The 13,545-nt window shown below is 45.7% G+C and overlaps 2 long non-coding RNA genes across 2 annotated transcripts; both read right to left on the minus strand.

Moving 5' to 3' along the window:
- Nucleotides 1-4,673: 4,673 nt before the first annotated feature.
- Nucleotides 4,674-8,223, minus strand: LOC141729064 (uncharacterized). The gene is made up of 2 exons (XR_012580311.1): nucleotides 7,477-8,223; nucleotides 4,674-6,274 (listed from the first exon to the last, which is right to left on the minus strand). It is a non-coding gene; the product is annotated as an uncharacterized LOC141729064 (long non-coding RNA).
- Nucleotides 8,224-9,146: 923 nt separating this feature from the next.
- On the minus strand, nucleotides 9,147-10,468 carry LOC141729065 (uncharacterized). The gene is made up of 3 exons (XR_012580312.1): nucleotides 10,071-10,468; nucleotides 9,588-9,680; nucleotides 9,147-9,439 (listed from the first exon to the last, which is right to left on the minus strand). It is a non-coding gene; the product is annotated as an uncharacterized LOC141729065 (long non-coding RNA).
- Between the last annotated feature and the right edge of the window lie 3,077 nt (nucleotides 10,469-13,545).

Raw genomic sequence — 13,545 nt, forward strand, 5'->3', positions numbered from 1 at the left:
AACCATAAACGCCTACAGTACAATTTTAAAACAAGTGCTTGGATAAAAGAATCTCATGGAACGTGAAGTAGAAAAAAAGTGAAACCACTATCAGACCTGCCTATTTTCTCACCTTGGTACAAGAAAATCCTAAAAGCAGTATAAAGTCACTGCCTAAAACCGGTCATGGGATGTAACCAAGAACAATTTAGGCATTTGCTAATCTAGACAGAAAGCTTTTCTGGATGCTAGTGTCAAATCACAAGTTTTGTCTTTCAGAAGCCCGACAATGCTGGAAAGCACTTTCCCTGGGGCTGGGGAGGGCAGGGGCAGAAGGGGATGAGTTTGCAGATCGCACCTGTGCCATCGGAAGGATACAGCCCGCCTGCTCCCTGCGCTGGGCATTCTCCCGGCCATCTCTGGCTTTACCGCTCAGCGCCGCTCCATCCGTTTGCATGGCAGAAAGAGCCTCGAGCACTAGCGCAGGCAGCAGCCCAGTCATTCCGGCGATATCGCAGCGCCCTCTGCTCGCAACGCCCAACACGCGGCGGAGCCGCCTCCGCCCGCAGCACCGGCAGCAGCCCGAGGGAGACGGCTGCAGCTCGGGGGCTGCTGCGCCTCCGCCAGCCTGAGGGCAGCCGCCCCACCGGGACCGCGGGAGCGCCCGGCGCCGCTCGCCCGGGGCGGCTCCTGCAGCTCCCGGCCCGCGGCAGCAAAGCACCGCCTCGCCCTCCGCCATCGCTACCGCTCAGTAAGGCCGAAGAACCGGACCGACGCCCCTTCCGCGCTGCTCAGCTCCGTGCGGGCGGCCAGACGGAGGTTTCGCCCCTCCGGCGTCGCCGCCGCAGCGCCATCCCGCGCGGGAGAGGCGCCGGGGGCTGCCCGCGCACAGCCCCGCGCGGCCGCCTGGCACGCCAGCCACTCATGCGCCGCGTCAGCCGTTGCGTCACACGCCTCGCCGGCAGCAGGGCCTGCCGGGAGTTGTAGTCTCGGGCTGACAGCCACTGCTTCGTCCTCCGCCACCGGGAGCTGCAGTCCCTCCCGGGCATCAAACGGGTCCTTCGCCCCAGGGCGGGGAAGGACCTGAGGCAGCAACGCTCCTCCCGAATGCCCTCTCTTTTTCGCTCCAACTCTTTTTTCCTTTTTCACTCTGCTTTTCACCCCTTCCCTTCCCTCTTGTGGTCCTGATTCCTTTCCTTTCCTTCCCTTCCCTTTTTTCTATTTCTGATCTTGGTTTTCCTTTCTAGCTTTAGAATAAAAAAGCAGCACTAGAAACTTTCGGGCTACCTGGGAGTAAAAAAAACCTCCAAAACGAAAATGATTTAAAGAAAACTATTTATTCCCTGGGAGCCTGAAATTTTCTACTGCTGCACGTGACATAGAGCTTTTATTCCTTCCTATAGAGAGTGGATATTTTATACTTACTTTATACAGCGCCCCCTGCCGTGTGCCCCGGAGACCTGCAGGGAGAGCGCTGCGGCGTCCTTCGGTTCTGTTTAAAGAAACTCGGCTCAATTCGGCTTGCTTCGGCTCTTGGTCTAAACTCGTTTCAGTTCGGCTCTTCGGCCCAACTCGGCACGCTTGGGCTAAACTCGGTCACACTCGGCGCATTGTCTAAATGCGGCCAGTGTCGGCTACCCTCGGCTATCGATTCCAGTCGGCTATCATCGGCTCTTAGTGTAAACTCGGATGTTTTCGGCCACACTCGGCTCTTCGGCTCAAGTCGGCTCTGTTCGGCCACACTCGGCTCTTCGGCTCAAGTCGCCTCTGTTCGGCCACACTCGGCTCTTCGGCTCAAGTCGGCTCTTTTCGGCAACACTCGGCTCTTCGCCTCTACCGAACAATTCGGCCCCGCTCGAAATATACCTATTTTTACATTGGAAGTATACATTTCTCTTAGGATTTTTACTTCTCTAACACTTGCAGGATTCAAAATAAAACCCCTGCGTCCACCCATACATGCCAAATACAAACCCCTTTCATTTCAACTGTATTTAATTTTTTTTAAATAATATTTTTCAAATTTAGATCCACATTTATATTTAAATTCTATACTGATGTGTGTTCGATTTTGCATTTCTATTTTCCCATTTATTTATAAATTTATATTCTATGTTACAACTCTTCCTATTACTTCTATTTTTTTTTCGTATTTTTCTTCAGATCTTTATATATTTATTATATCTTTCTGTGTGAGGATTTTTACTTCTGTAGCACTTCCATTATTTAAAATAAAACCCCTGCCTCCACCCACGTTAAAGCCAAAAAGAAAACCCTTTCTTCTCAACTGTATTTCAATATTTTTTAAAATTCTGTTTTTCAGGTCCATATTCACATTTACATTTAAAATGTATACTTACGTATGCTGTTATTTGTATTCTCCATTACATCTCTTCCTATTATCTCTATTTACTTATATTTTGTGTTTATATCTATATTTATATCTTGATTGTATATCTCAATATTGAGAAATATATACCAATAATATCTACATTCATATCATTTAAAATAAAAACCCTGCCTCTAACCCAGTAAGAATAAAAAAAACCCCAACCCTTTCTTTCAAACAATATTTAAATAGGTTTTATCCTTATGTCTGATTTTTATATTCCTATTTGCATTTATAATGTACATTAATGTATATTGCTTACTTATACATTTATCTTTATCAATCTCAATTTGTACATAAATTTATATTCTATATTACATCTGATGCGAGCAGTTATATATTTTTATACATATTTTTATACATTGACTATATATTTCTGCGTCAAGATTTTTACTTCTGTAACACTTATTTAAAATAAAACCCCTGCCTCTACTTAAATAAAAGCCAAAAAATTCCCTTTCTTTTAAACTATACTTACCTATTTTTATATTTATATTCCCATTTATAATTTATATTGCCGTATCATGTTATTTATATTCTATACTACAACTCTTCATATTACTTACCTATATTTATAGTTCAATTTGTAGTCATAGTTTAGCAATCTCCCTTTATATATTTATTATCTATTTCTATCTTAAGATTCACATTTCTATAACACTTCTATTATTTAAAATAAAACTCCTGCCTCTAACCAAATAAAAACCAAGGACACTTCTTTATTTCAACCACATTTAAAATTTAACAAGTAACTTTATCTTTCAAAATTATAATCATATTTAGATTGATAATTTTTATTCATTATATTCATAGATATTATATATATCTTAGGGAGAATGCCCTCTAATATAAGCATAGATAGAAAATTTCTGTATTGTATATTTCTTTTACTTGGATTTATTTAATATCAATATTTATAGATATTTGTATTTCCCTATATATTTGTATCTGAATTTTTATTTTTTTCTATTTATATGATTTATTAATAAAAACAGGTCTACAACCTAATAAAACCCCCAATTTAACTATATTTAAGTATTTTTATATTTACAATCTATATTTATATATCTTTGTGCATATATATAATAGACTATCATTTATCTATGTGATAATATCTTACAATTCCATACCATGAATTATAGTTTTATATATGTATCTGTTCTCTATATTTATGTTTACCACTCTAATGTTATATTTCTTTTTAAATGTATATTTATTTCTATTTCCATCTCTATATTAAACCATATGAATTCATTAACCCGTCACATCAGAGCCACAACAATACCGTACCTTTGTCAGCACCGGCACGCAGCACACGCTCATCCCATCGCAGCACATCAAAACAAAACCTATTTTTATTACTAACGGAACAAACATCCCACAACACTGAACCCTCATAAACACTCAAATAAACCTAACCCAAAATAAATTTTAAATCCCACTTCAACTAGCCCAAAACCTGCGCACATGCTCATCATAAACGTCCTCCTAAACCAATATCTCAAAAACCCCAAAAACCTCAAATACACCTTGAAAATGACACAACTGCTAAGAAAAACAAACACCCACTAAAAATTAAATCAAACCAACTCACTAGACTCAAAACTAAACAGTACTAAAAGAAGCCCCCAAAGCTCTACCATTATGCTAATGCACAAATAAAAACCAATAATCTATAAAACTTAATTTAAAATTAAAAGAAAACTAATTCAAAGCATAAAAATAAAAAATCTAAACTGTTAAAATACTAAAAAATATCACTACCCAAATTAAAAAACATATTGCCTATGTTTTTTCACCCACCACGTGAATACCCCTGTCACCAAAAATAAAACTAAAAAAACCTATCGAACCAGAAAGAAAACGGAACTTAGGAAAACCAAAACCATAAGGTTCAAGTACTCACACCACATCCCTTACCGGACAGCAACTATAAACAACATCAAACCATACAATCAATTCTAAAAACCACCTTAAAACCACTACATTGAAAAACCTTTCAAAAATTAAACACTGCATTTAACCAAAGCCATCGAATAAATTCACACCCACAAACTCTGGCAGCCCAGCTGGCCCAACCAAAGCTGTATGTTTATGCATACAGTAAACAAAGCCAAAACCCCAGTAATACCTATCACAAGTCTATGAAAGAAACCTATTGAAATCAATCCTGCCTCAAATACAAACCAACCCATCCAGAAAGTTAGTTCACTCAAAAAACAACTTACACTGAGTTAATCATACCAAGAAATTAAACAACACACCATATACCACCAATGAATATAATAGTCAGGTAAAGAAAAACTACTTTTTTTTTTCTTTTTTTTATTTAAACTAACTTCTTTTATTAGCTAGAACAAAAGATTTTGCCAGGCCTGTAACAACAACAACAACTTCTTTTTCTTCTTCACCTTCTGAAATGTCCCTTCTCACTCCCAAATTCCTTTCAACTCCTGAGTTTACATCCAAGCAAAAAGCAAAATTCGTGCGCTCGCGCGTTCGATGCTCCTGTCAGATTCTCTGCTTCCCTCCACATCTTCTTACGCTTTCAGCCTTCACGCCGTCCTGCCGTGATGAGTCTGACAGAAGAATTGGCACATGTTAACAGAGCATTTCCCTCCCTCCCTCCCTCCGGTTTCCTCAGCACATTTCAATCCATCCCAAGCCTGCAACGATGCACGCTCACCCCAAGGCTCACAGCAAGCATGCAGCAGCTCAGGCTTACTGGGCTCCAGGGCTCTGTGCCTTAGACAGCCGAGGAAACTTCTGATGAGCCTCCGTTCCAATAAACTGGGATGCAAACTCACCTCCATCTCAGAGCCTCAGTGACCTCGGCCAGCCCCTTCCTCACTTCCCTGGGTCACAATCACTTCCAGGCAGAAGGATGCCAAGCAGGCTTTTGTCTTTTCTCTTAAGTGCCAACAGGTAAAATATGTAGGCTTTGACATAACTGATTACCCTCTCTTTGCACTCTCCCAAGGACAGTTTTAAAGAAAAGATAGAAGAAGATTGCTGCTAAATCCATATGGGATAAGGAGGAAAGCAGCAAGGATCCCAGGCCAGCAGCGTGCCCAGGCAGCGTCACGTCCCTGCCACCCTGTGACAAGGCACACAGCTGCAAAGCCCCAAAGCCTGCAGGCCCTGGAGCTGCCACACGGATGGACCCGGTTCCCTTCCCGGGTGCCCAGAGGGAAACCTGAGGGCAGGTGTCCACCCCGAGGCTGCACCCAGAGCCCCGGGCAGGGATGGAGTCGCTGACTGCCCTCTGGGGACGAGACCCTCCCTGCAGGCGACACTGCCTTGTCCTCTCCCTCCCCGTGGGACAGGGACCTCCAGGCTCTATCACCAGCCTCCTTCCGTCAGCATCCAGGTGCTGTGTTAGAGCCACAGGGGTCGAGGCTTTCCAGAACCATAGCGTCCTTTAGGCTGCAAAAGCCTTCTAAGGTCATCGAGCCCGGCTGCTGCCCCAGCACTGCCAAGCCCCCACCCCAATCAGGTCCCGAAACACCACATCTTGACATGCTTTAAATGTCTCCAGCAATGGGGACTGCCCTGGGCAGCCTGCTCCTATGCCTGACCACCCTTTCAGTGAAGAAATTGGTCCTCAAAGCCAATCTAAGCCTTCCCTGCTGCAACTTGAGGCCATTTCCTTTTGTCACCTCACTTCTTACTGGGGAGATCTCGGTACTTAAACCTTACCTGCTCCTTCCCTAGCAGGTCTCTGGCTTGGCTCAATGAGAGGAGAAACACTCCCACCACAGGAATGGCAGCTCGGCAGCTCCCACACCAAGGCAGGCTGCAGGCAGGGAGCAGCTGTCCTCACCACAGCTCGCGGGTCAGCTCTCAGAGATTGGCTCTGCTCTTCCTCCCGGGCAGATCTCTGCTCAGTGCTTCAGAACTGGCTGTCTGGAGGAAGGGGAAAAAACAGGTTAGCCAAGAATTTTATCCCGACTTATCTGATGTCTTTGCCCGCTTTGCCTCCTCCTGACTTCCTCCTGCTAAGAAAACAGCTGCCTTTGGACTTCTAGGGGGAACTTTCACGTAATGCTTATAGAAAAGGAACTACAGAAAAGTGCCTCCTTTTTAAAGACTCAGCCAAGCAGACAGGTAACTGCAGCTTCTCCATCCCCACTGCCTGCAGAGCTGGCAGGCACCAGGCCAGCTCTGCTCCTGCTTCAAGCTGTTCCCAGCTCTGCCAGAAGAACTGAAGGCTGCTCTGGCGTTCCATTGCTCCGCTTCTCCCAAAAAAGATCCGTCAGCGCCGATACCCCTCCACGGGAAGGGCTCTTCTGTCTCACACGCTTGGTGACACGAGGCTACGCGAAGCTGCAGCAGCCTCTGCTCCACGTGGGAAGGGCTTTCTTCCTCCTCTGGCACCTGGCTGGCACAGCTTGCTCACAGATGCTGGGGCTGCCCCATCCCTGGAAGTGTTCCAGGCCCATTGGTGCTCTGGCATCAGGCTCAGAGCAACCTGCTCTATGGAACCACGTCCCTGCCCACGGCAGCAGGCTTGGAATGAGGTGATCTTTAGAGCCCCTTCCAACCTGAATTATTCCATGATTCTATCAACTCAAAACACTAGGGGAATACATCTCTAAAGGTCACTAAATACATGAAACAATCTCTCCATCAGCAAATTTTTGAATGAAAAGTATATCTACAAACAGGGAGAAATATTCTTGCTACCTGCTCTTGCTACCTTTCAGGCCTAATTTTAGCTATCACTTCAAGTTTTAAAATATTTTCTTTTGAAATTATAGGCAGTGTTCAAATTTTAGCATTTTTACACTATTGCAGAAGCAAAAATTGCTGACAATCAGGCCGTGTCATTCTTTATGGAGCAGAGCCATCGTGACAGAATTTCTGGGACAGAAATTTTACAGGATGTCACTCCACAGAGAGCACCAAATTCCATATCAGGTGGCACTTCTGCTCCTCCACATCAGAAATCTAAACTAGGACAAGTGAAGTTTTGACTTGGCACTGGTGCCACCTTGGGTCTGGGAACCACCCTGCATACCAAAGAATTTCAGGAGCCAGCCGGCCACCCCCAGCCACAGCCCCCCCCCCACAAACCACGGCCCTTTTCCCTGGCAAACAAAACTCACCTGCCCCGCTTCTGGATGGCACACTGCAGGAGCCACGAGGCGCTATCACGTCAGCCCGACTTGGCACTGGGGCCAGCTTGGGTCTGGGAACCATCCTGCCTATCGTGGAATTTCAGGAGCCACCAGGCCACTCCCGGCTACTGGCCAACCTCGGTCTCACGCGGCTCTTTGTCCTAACGCGGCTAATGTCAGCTACACTTGGCTATCCTGGTCTCTTAAGCTAAACGCGGTTATTTTCGGCCACACTCGGCTCTTCGGAACAGTTCAGCCCGGCTCGGCTCACTGAGGGCGGGAGAGCGGGCATGAGAGGACCCCGGCGCAGACAGGCCAGGTTAACCCAGATGCCTGTCACAAACCCGCAGAAATATGCCCGCCCGCGGCAACGCTGAGCCCACAGCATGTATCGGATACGCTTCAAACGCCGCAGAAAAATCCGTCGGGGCCGCCATGACGTCGGTATTCCATGCAGGCAGTTCACTTACACCCACCGGGGTCCTCCACTTCCCCGCCATCTCGAGAAGGTCAACGAAAAGTCCGAGACACCCGCGACACGCCACTCCCAGCATGGCGGCCTCTCGCCTGCCTGCCGGCGCACGCCTGCAGTACCGCGCTCTGCCCACAAGGAGGCAGCACTGCCGCCCGCCCCAGACGGGGGCGCAGCGCGCCTCGGGGCTGCGGGCAGCGACCGCGGCAAAAAAGAACAGGGGCGACCCCAGACAAAAACTGCTCTGAAATAAATGCCAAAAACCTGCCTCTTAGCCGACCAGAACCAAACAAACCGCCTTGCTTTAAAATCCTATTAAAACCAATTTGATAGTCCTATTTTTCGTATTTATATTCAAGTGCATATTTATAGTGGACATTGATGTAGCATGTAATTTATAAAACATATTCTGTCTATTCCTACTGTTTATATTTATTTATATTTTGTGGTTTTATGAATATCTTTCTATATTTATTGTATATTTCTATGTTAAAAGCATGATAGAAATGTAATTTTAATTATTTAAAATAAAATTCCCATACTAACTAAAAATACAAAAAAGCTCTATGCTTTTAAACTATATTGAAATATTTTTATATTTATAGCTTGCATGACTATATTCCCATTTATATTTATAGTTTATATTTAAGCATTATATTAATCATGATATATAATATGTGTCCTATTCAAATAATAGAAATAAAGTATTTTTTAAATTATGTACCATATGTACTGCTACAACTTATTTTATCTTAGATTTTTAATTTTATATTAGCCTTTACCTATTTATGATCTCTTTCTATACTTAGATTTCTACCTTTATATTATTTGTATCTATCATTTTTGTACTAAAACCCCTGCTTTTGCCAAATAAAAAACAAAACCCCCCTTTATGTTAAACTGCTTTAAAAAACTTATATCAATATGGTGTAATATATAACAAATTATAGATATGATAAACATAAAATTGATATAAATTTATTTATATCTATTTCCTATAATACACTATAATAAGATATATACAGTATTACTTGTATTATGGATCCTCTATGCAGATATTCATTTATGTTACTTTGTATTTTAAATAATTTAACAATTCTCTATATATTTGAAAGACATTTATATATTTATACTTTGGTTGCGATTTTTTCTGGGTGTTTTCTGGGTCTTTTCTTGCCCTCCTTGGAATTGTTTTTCTGGGTTTTCTCTGGGTTTTTCTTGCCCATCTTGGGGGTTTTTCCTGGGTCTCTTCATGCCCATCTTCGGGTTTTTTTTCTGGGTTTCTTCTTGCCCGTCTTCGGGTTCTTTTCTGGGTTTTTTTCTTGCCCATCTTGTTGGGGTTTTTTTCTGGGTTTTTTCTTACCCATCTTCGTCTGTTTTACTGGGTTTTAAGCCAACATGGGTACATTCCATGTCAGTACATACAATATAACCCGGCTGAGGATTTTTTATTCTAACTTTAAAAATGAGTTGCAAAACCTGAAAAGCAAAAGTCATATACACAAGGTTAAATCCAGTCAGTATGTGCCCACCCATGCAGAGACGAGCAGACACAGACAGACACAGCCACGTGCTCTCACACACACTGACACACTCTTGCCACTTACACGCTCACTGCGGCCCTTACCTGAGACGCTGAAGAACGTGCTGTGACACATCTTCTGGCTGCTGCTCCTTGAAGTAAATGGCAGACCCTGGGGAAATCAGCAGCCTAGGGGACCTGTGAGACAACAGGAAGGGTCAACGAGTGGCTGACAGCTAGGACTTGTCCCCACTCTGGACCAATAAATTATCTACCCAAAATCCCACAAAAGACAGATGAACAGTAAAGCTTTTATAACTGTTCTACCTAACTGTGACTACGTGCCAGGGCAGGGCAGCTGCGATCATAAGTGGCACAATGTAAGTACAGACAGTATCAGCTGAGGCAAACACTGCAAGTGTACACAGGGTGTAAGTATACACAATAAAGGGTAACGCACTTACATGCTGTGTAAGTACACACAGTACAAGCCAACATAGGTACACAGAATGTGAGTACACACCGTATAATCCAACATAGATACACATGGTATAGGTACATACAACATAAGCCACCACAGGTACATACAACACAAGCCAGGACTGGAGATAACTTCTGGAAGATGAATTCTTGAGACCTACATCCTTTGAGAAGATAGAACCGAGAGAACCACTGCAGTCACCTGAGGAGGTGCATCTGAAACCAAGTCAGGACAAAAGTCAAAGGGAGGCAGGATACCTTAAGAGCTCCAGATGTCCTGTGTCCATCTACAAATCCCATCTAGAGTCCAACTACACCCCACATTACACATTCCAAGTCCCCGGGCCCTCTCCTATCGCACCAGGCTATGCGGCAGGGCAGAGCAGCCCCGGCACAAATGTGTGCTGACACCCGTGACACAGGACAGACAGGACAGGACACACAACGGGGACACAACAGGAACAGAAATCTCTTGGCAAGGAAAATGGCTGCAAGGACTGAGAGCATGCAAAAGGAGATGACTGAGTTCAAACTGACGGTGAGCTGATGAGGCTCAGAGAACACTGCAGGAAGAAGATGCTAACTGAATGATTGATTCCAAGAACAGTAAAGATGGATACCTAGGAATCCTATGGTCAGAATCCTCTGCCTGCCCTCACATTCTTTCAAGCCCTAATCCACCATAATGGATCCAGGTGGGGCACAGCTGTCCGTACAGCTCAGAACAAGACCTGACAAGACATCTGACTGGATGCTTCCAAAGAGAGAACTTTTGACTGGGGAGCTCAGACAGGTATCAGAATCACATCTCTGGCCTGGGTGCCAGGCCAAGGAATGCAGAGATCACAGATGCTAACAATGATGCCAAGGTTTCTGACAGGCCCCTCAAAGTGCTAAGGTAAAAGACAGGAGATACACAAACAACACATAATGCACAGCAGACAAGTGACACCAGACACACCGGGACTGCTCTGCCCTGAACACCTCAGCACTGTGATCAAAGGTGAGACTTTGCTTTTATGGGGCCTAAGGGGCCACTTCATGGACACCCCCCCACCGCCAAATTGGACTCAAAAACCCCTCCCAGTAATTCCCAAACCAGCACCCTGCCTTCATCCCCTCTGTGGGTCATAGCCCTCTACTTATCTCTCAGACATCTGGCGATGCCGGTCCGTGCCAGGTGCAAAGAAAGGCCACCTCGTCAGCTGGGAAGGTCCTGCTGTCACCGGGCTGGTGTCTCTCAGACAGCTAGAGTAAAGAGAACCAAACATCAGTGCCTGATCTTGGCACCCCATCGGCCAAAACCCCACCAGTCTGCTACTCACCCTGCTCCTAGGAAGGCCCGGCACCTGCTAACTCTGACCCTCTGCCATGGATGCAATGCATCTGCACCTGAAAGAAAGTTAGAACACGTGTCAAACACCACCAGGATAACTCACAAGCTGCAAACACCTTAGGTCCATCTAGGAATAGCATCTAGAGCCCAAGTACAGCCCCCATTACAAATTTACACTCCCCAGGGCTTGTCCCATTGCAGCTGGCCATGCGGCAGGGCAGAACAGCTCCGGCACCCATATGTGTGCAGACACCCATGACACAGAACGTGACAAACAGGGGGACATCAAACACCACACATCATGCTTGTGGTGAGGGCCTCGAGGGAAGAAGGCAAAAGGGACCCCAAAGACACACTAGGGAACACGGCACACCGGAAACCACGACACAAACCAGAGCTGTTCTGCACTGCCCGCCTGAAAGCTGCCATCAAAAGTAGAGCCTCTCCCTTTAGCTGTCCTAAGAGGCCCTTGGAAAAGTTTGCTTTTCCCTCCGCTAATTTTTAAATCTGTCCCAAGAACTCCCAACCTGCTACACCCCCATCTCCAGGCCGTGCCTCCCAACTTATCTTTTGGATGATCGGTGATGGGAATCCACGTTGCACCTGAAATGAGTCTGCTTCAGAGAGCCTCGTGATGGCCTGTGAGCCTCTCGGTCAGCTACAATAAAGAAAACCAAAACCAAAGAATGAGTCCAGAGTTATGCGGGCCAAATCCCAGCCAGTCAGCTACTTGCCCTCTCCTGAGTGTGCCTGGCTCCCTCAGGCTCCAGCTTCATCCTGATTCCAAGGCTGTGGCCTTTATTAGGGCTGGCACCTGGGTTAGAGAAAGGCAAAGTTAAATGGCATTCCTGTGAGTGCACTGGATGACTCTGTGTGCTCTAAGACATGGGAATGCCTCTGCTAGAAGCCTTGTGGGGGGGGCCCTCAAATAAACAAATAAACACCCTTTCTCACCCTGCTGCCTGCAAACTCCCTCCCAAGAACTCCTAACTGGATACCTGCTCACCCTCCCTCTCCCACTCACAATCCTCAACTCACCTGAAGCCTCAATCTCAAACATCATCCTTGACACTGGGCAGATCCCTCTTGTGACATGATCAAGCTGCTGAAAAAATTCTTCTCCTTGAGAGCTGAGCAATAACAACCACTTCTCTCCACGGCTCACCTTGACTGCTGCTATCCAGATTCACTTCCTAAAAAGAAAGACAAAGAAGTGAGCTCTAACAGAGTCACCATGTACACTTCTGCTCCACAGACAAATGGGGCCTCACCTGCTCGGGGGAATCCCCTCACCCGGGATAGGGCCCTCTGGCCCAGATTTAATTCATCTGAATCTGAAAAAAACGTTAGGACAAGAGTCACACTGTTGCAGGACAACTTAAGAGCTCCAGATGTCCTGTGTCCATCTACAAATCCCATCTGGAGTCCAACTACACCCCACATTACACATTCCAAGTCCCCGGGCCCTCTCCTATCGCACCAGGCTATGCGGCAGGGCAGAGCAGCCCCGGCACAAATGTGTGCTGACACCCGTGACACAGGACAGACAGGACAGGACACACAATGGGGACACAACAGGAACAGAAATCTCTTGGCAAGGAAAATGGCTGCAAGGACTGAGAGCATGCAAAAGGAGATGACTGAGTTCAAACTGACGGTGAGCTGATGAGGCTCAGAGAACACTGCAGGAAGAAGATGCTAACTGAATGATTGATTCCAAGAACAGTAAAGATGGATGCCTAGGAATCCTATGGTCAGAATCCTCTGCCTGCCCTCACATTCTTTCAAGCCCTAATCCACCATAATGGATCCAGGTGGGGCACAGCTGTCCGTACAGCTCAGAACAAGACCTGACAAGACATCTGACTGGATGCTTCCAAAGAGAGAACTTTTGACTGGGGAGCTCAGACAGGTATCAGAATCACATCTCTGGCCTGGGTGCCAGGCCAAGGAATGCAGAGATCACAGATGCTAACAATGATGCCAAGGTTTCTGACAGGCCCCTCAATGTGCTAAGGTAAAAGACAGGAGATACACAAACAACACATAATGCACAGCAGACAAGTGACACCAGACACACCGGGACTGCTCTGCCCTGAACACCTCAGCACTGTGATCAAAGGTGAGACTTGGCTTTCATGGGGCCTAAGGGGCCACTTCATGGACACCCCCCCACCGCCAAATTGGACTCAAAAACCCCTCCCAGTAATTCCCAAACCAGCACCCTGCCTTCATCCCCTCTGTGGG

The sequence above is a fragment of the Zonotrichia albicollis genome, chromosome 5, assembly GCF_047830755.1.
Source record: "Zonotrichia albicollis isolate bZonAlb1 chromosome 5, bZonAlb1.hap1, whole genome shotgun sequence".
Lineage (NCBI taxonomy): Eukaryota > Metazoa > Chordata > Aves > Passeriformes > Passerellidae > Zonotrichia > Zonotrichia albicollis.